Raw genomic sequence first — 6,000 nt, 5'->3', positions numbered from 1 at the left:
TGTCCCTTTCTCGCCACATCCACGCCAGCATCGGTTGCTTTTGTTCTTTTGAATGTGGGCCAGTCTCTGAGGTGTGAGATGGTATCTCATTGTGGTTTTAATCTGCATCTCCCTGATGATTAATGATGTAGAGCATTTTCTCATGTGCTTTTTTGCCATTCGGATTTCTTCTTTGAGAAAGTTTCTGTTCATTTCATTGCCCCGTTTTTGGACGGGGTTGGATGTTTTCTTCTTGTGGAGTTTAACCAGTATTTTGTATATCCTGGATATCAACCCCTTGTCAGATGTGTATTCGGTGAATATCCTTTCCCATTCTGTAGACTGTCTTTGTATTTTGGTCACTGTTTCTTTGGAGGTGCAGAAGCTTCTTAGTTTAAGATAGTCCCATTTATCTATCTCTGTTTTCACTTGCTCGGCCAGTGGCATGGCATCTTTGAAGATACCATTAGCTTCAATGTCATGGAGGGTTTTGCCAACTTTATCTTCAATGTACCTTATGGTTTCTGGTCTGATGTTGAGGTCTTTAATCCATTTTGATCTTACTTTTGTACATGGTGTTAGGCAGAGTTCTGAGCCTATTTTTTTGCATGTAGCCGTCCAGTGATGCCAACACAATTTATTAAAGAGGCTTTCCTTACTCCACTTCACATTACGTGCACCTTTATCAAAGATTAGATGAGCATATGATTGAGGGGAGATATCAGTGTATTCAACCCTGTTCCATTGGTCTGCAGTTCTGCCTTTGTTCCAGTACCATGCTGTTTTAATTATTACTGCTTTGTAGTACAGTTTGAAGTTCAGGAGGTTGATTCCTCCCATTTTCTTTTTCCCAAGAATTGCTTTAGCTATTCATGGGGGCTTATTGTTCCATATAAATTTCAGGAGTGTTTGCTCCATTTCTTTGAAGAACGTCATGGGTATCCTTATAGGGATTGCATTGAATTTATACAATGCTTTCGGTAGTATTGCCATTTTGACAATGTTAAGTCTCCCGACCCATGAGCAGGGGATATCTTTCCATTTCCTCAAGTCCTCTTTTATTTCCTGAAGTAGCGTTTTGTAGTTTTCTTTGTACAGGTCCTTTACTTCCTTAGTTAAGCTGATTCCTAGGTACTTGATTTTCTGGGGCACAATTGTGAACGGGATTGTTTTTTTCATGTTGCTTTCTTCTCTCTCACTGTTTGCGTATAGGAAAGCCATGGACTTTTGGGTATTGATTTTATAACCTGCAACTTTACTATACGAGTCTATTGTTTCTAGAGTTTTTAGGAGTTTTTTGGTGGAAGTTATTGGGTTCTCTAAGTAGAGTATCATATCATCTGCGAATAGTGAGAGCTTGATTTCTTCCTTTCCTACCTGAATGCCCTTAATATCTTTTTCCTTCCTAATCGCTATTGCAAGTACTTCCAGTACTATATTGAACAGCAGTGGAGAGAATGGGCATCCTTGTCTCGTCCCTGATCTTAGAGGGAAGGCTCTCAGTTTTTCCCCATTGAGGATGATGCTTGCTGTAGGCTTGTGGTAGATGGCTTTAATTATGTTGAGGAAGGTCCCCTCTATACCCATTTTGGCTAGGGTTTTCATCATAAAGGGGTGCTGGATCTTGTCAAATGCTTTCTCTGCATCTATTGATATGATCATATGCTTTTTATCTTTTCTTTTGTTGATATGGTGGATTATGTTGATTGATTTCCGAATGTTAAACCATCCTTGCATCCCTGGGATGAATCCTACTTGGTCATGGTGTATGATCTTTTTGATGAGTAGTTGGATTCTATTTGCTAGTAGTTTGTTGAGGATCTTTGCATCTGTGTTCATCAGGGATATCGGCCTGTAATTCTCTTTCTTTGTGGTATCTCTGTCTGCTTTTGGTATCAGTGTGATATTTGCTTCGTAGAAACTGTTCGGAAGTGTTTTTGATATTTCAATTTCGTGGAAAAGCTTAAAGAGCATCGGGAGTAAGTCCTCTTTAAAGATTTGGAAGAATTCACTAGTGAATCCATCCGGGCCAGGACTTTTGTGCTTGGGGAGACTTTTTATTACCATTTCAATTTCCTTGATGGCGATAGGTCTGTTCAGGTATTCCAGGTCTTCTTGGTTCAGCCTTGGGAGTCTGTAGGAGTCTAGGAATTTATCCATTTCCTCGAGGTTTTGATGTTCCATGGCATAAAGCTTCTCAAAGTACTCCCTGAGGATCCTCTGAATTTCTGTGGTTTCTGTTGTAATGACCCCCTTTTCATTTCTGATTCGGTTTATTAGGGTTTTCTCTCTCCCTTTCTTTGTGAGTTTTGCTAGAGGCTTATCGATCTTGTTAATTTTCTCAAAGAACCAGCTTTTGGTTTCATTGATCTTTCGGATTGTTTTTTGGGTTTCCATCTCATTAATCTCTGCTCTGAGTTTTATTATTTCCTTTCTCCTGTTCGGGTTGTGCTCCTTTTTTTGGTCCTTCTCCAAGCTCTTAAGCTGTGAGGTTAGGTTCCTTATGTGTGCTCGCTCCTCCTTCCTGAGGAATGCTTGTAGAGCTATAAACTTTCCTCTTAACACAGCCTTTGCTGTGTCCCATAAGTTTTGGTAACTCGTGTTCTCATTTTCATTCGTTTCTAGGAATCTTTTGATTTCCTCTTTGATTTCCTGTCTAATCCACTCGTTGTTCAATAGTGCACTGTTTAATTTCCAGGTGTTTGATTTAGTTTTCTGTTTTTGTGTGTGATTTACTTCTAATTTCAGCGCATTATGGTCTGAGAAGATTGTTGATACAATCTCTACCTTCTTAATTTTATGGAGGCATGTTTTGTGGCTCAGCATGTGGTCTATCTTGGAGAATGTTCCATGGACGCTTGAGAAGAATGTGTATTCAGCTTTTTGTGGATGAAGTGTCCTGTATATATCTACTAAGTCCCTTTCTTCCATTGTTTCCCTCAAATGAAGTATGTCCTTGCGAAGCTTGAGTCTGGTTGATCTATCAAGAGGTGACAAAGCAGTGTTGAAGTCTCCCACTAGTATTGTGTTGCTATTGATGTCTTTTTCCAAATCTATGAGTAGTTGTTTTAAGTACTTTGCTGGTCTCTCATTAGGTGCATATACATTTATTATTGTAAGTTCTTCCTGTTGTACAGATCCTTTGATCAATAAGAAATGGCCTTCACTGTCTCTTATGACCTTCCTCACTCTGAAATTGATGTGGTCTGATATAAGGATGGCTACCCCAGCTTTTTTATGGGAGCTGTTTGCCTGTAGGATTGTTTTCCAGCCTTTGACTCTGAGTCTGTGTTTGCTTTGACTATTGAGATGCGTTTCTTGCAGGCAGCAGAATGTTGGGTTCAATTTTCTAATCCATCCTGCCACTCTATGTCTTTTAATTGGTGCGTTTAGCCCATTGACATTGAGAGAGATTATTGTTATGGGATTTTGTCCCATTGTTCTGTTAAAATTTGGTGTATTTGAGGGGCCTTTCGTGCCTTAAAGTAGCCCATTTTGTTGTTCTTGTAACCATGGTTTTGAGTCTATGAAGTTCCTGAGCTGTTGTTTGTCTGTGAAACTGTGTGTTATTCTTTCTATTATGAATGAGAGTCTTGCTGGGAAAAGTATTTTTGGGGAGGCATTTATTTCATTGAGTTTTTTTACTATGTCCCACCACTGTTTTCGGGCCATGAGGGTTTCATCAGAAAAATCAGCTGTGAATTTTAAGGAAGCTCCTTTGTAAGAGATTTCTTTCTTCGATCTTGCTGCTTTCGGAATTTTGTCTCTGTCTAAGGTTTTGGTCATTTTGATCAGAATGTGTCTTGGGGTATTTTTATTCGGATTTCTTCTAGCTGGTACCCTTCGGGCCTCCTGAATGTGGTCACAAGTTTTCTTCAGCTCTGGAAATGTAGCAATGATTTCTTTGACAGTTTCTTCTTCATCGAGGTTTTCTTCCTGTACCTCTGGGACTCCAATAATTCTTATGTTACCCCTCTTGGCTTCATCACGATCTTCTCTTGCCATCTGTTCCCGAATTGTGAGTCTCTTTTCCATTTTCTGCTCTTTTCTGGAGAGTCTCTGAACTTCGAGCTCACTGATTCTGTTCTCAGCCCCTCTTACTCTGCTGCTGAGGCCTTCCACTGAGCTTTTCAATTCGCCTACGAGATTTTTCAGGTCTGACATTTCTGATTGCATTTTCCTCATTTCTGCCTACAGATCCTCTTGTCTTCTATTGGCATTGCTTTCCATTGTTTCTTTTAATTCCCTAAGCATCCTAAGTAGCTCCCTTCTGAATTCCTTGTCAGAGAGGTTGTCTAACATTACAGTACTGTTGGTGTCATCTGGGCTAGACACTTCAATATGAAAGTTTGGTGGGCTTTTGCGTTGCTTTACCATTGTGAGAGGTGTGGTTTAGTCCTTCACGTTCACTGTTACTATTCTGCTTGATATGCAGTGTGAGTTAAGATAGGCTTATGAGTTATTGGCTACTGTGTTTCTAGTGGCTGAGCTAAAATAGAGAAGTTTCCATCGAAGAAGGTAGCTTATGGTTCCTATGGCATACGTAGTGGGAAAATATTTCGCGGCCGCTGACGCGGCCGCAACTCCAGAAAGAATCCCTGGCACTGGGCGAGGAGTTGGGAACATCTCCTGTTTGGAATTGGAGCCGTTCAGCTTTGTTGCCCAGAGCTGGGCCTCTGTGCCCGTCCCACGCAGATCAGGGGTTGAAAACCGGCTTTCTAGGGGCTGTTTCTAGCTGCGCGTGCCCAGAGAGGGACCCAGGCCCTTGGGGGCGGGCTGTACCTGTTGGAATTGGAGCCGTTCAGCTTTGTTGCCCAGAGCTGGGCCTCTGTGCCCGTCCCACGCAGATCCAACCCTTTTATTATTAAGATGAGCCAGAGCCAACTTAATGTTGAATTACCATAATTTTCACAAGGAAAAAAGTATCTATTTATGTTAAATGTAGCTCTTTCACATATTAGATTCATATGTGTTCCATGCATTTTTTTGTTTGCAACCAACAGAGGTACCCATCACTTTTGTTTATAAGCTTAAAATTATTCAGGATGGATCATTCCTGCCGTCAAAACATATCTGAATAAGACTCCTTCACTTATTCACAGAATGATTCATTTCATGTCATACACTTCATTTTTGACTCATAAAGTATGTCGCAGTAGGCTTTGTAAGACATAATTATTGAGGCTATTTTTGTAATGCTATTCACTGCCTTTTTTAGCCTTTGTGCATTAATAACTAGTTTTTTCTTCTTTATTATTTAGTATTCTAACCAAGAAGAACTTGTGTCAGCCAATCAGTGTCTTGGATGATGACTCATTTGCATTCAAACAATTAACAATATTGGGACTTTAGCAATAAAAAGTAAACCTGCTGCCACCTAGGAGGAGCTGAGTGCTATCAGATATCTGACAGGAGAAAATAAGAGGAAAATAAGATGTGGTTTGTGCTTGAGCCCTCCCCTGCTGAAAATTTAAAGGTTAGATTACACAGTCACAAAGATCCTTTCCAAGAGAGATTTGGATTATATTACAAAATAATTACTACCACGGTCTTTACAGTTGTCAAACTGCTTTCATTTGCATTGACCTCATTTGATCTATACAGAGATCTCAAGAGAGTGGGATCTTCCTGGTTGCTCCATCTAACCAACCAGGTAACTGAGACTCATAGTGAAAGCCTAACAGTTCCTTTAACAAATCTAGGCCCTCCATAACTTTTACTTCCTATATCAAAAATGATTTTTTTTCTTTTTTTATTAGTGAAAAACCATGAGGTACAGTTATAGGCTTACAAATTTTGTGCTTGGGTTTCAGTTATACAATGATCAACCCTGCTTTATACACTTCCCAATTCTTCTTCCAAAACCTGGATGAGAATATAGGGTATTTTCTTAGAGTGGTGCTTCCCACATCTGGATCCTCTGGGATACTTGTCCTAGACACAATCCTGGATTACATCCCAGAAGCAGTGAACCCTAACTCTTAGGAGAGATCCTGAAGAGTAGAAGTTTGACATGGTCCT

This window comes from Sorex fumeus, unplaced genomic scaffold (assembly GCF_029834395.1).
Source record: "Sorex fumeus unplaced genomic scaffold, SorFum_2.1 ptg000003l, whole genome shotgun sequence".
Taxonomy (NCBI): domain Eukaryota; kingdom Metazoa; phylum Chordata; class Mammalia; order Eulipotyphla; family Soricidae; genus Sorex; species Sorex fumeus.
Note: the sequence above shows the minus strand (reverse complement) of the source record.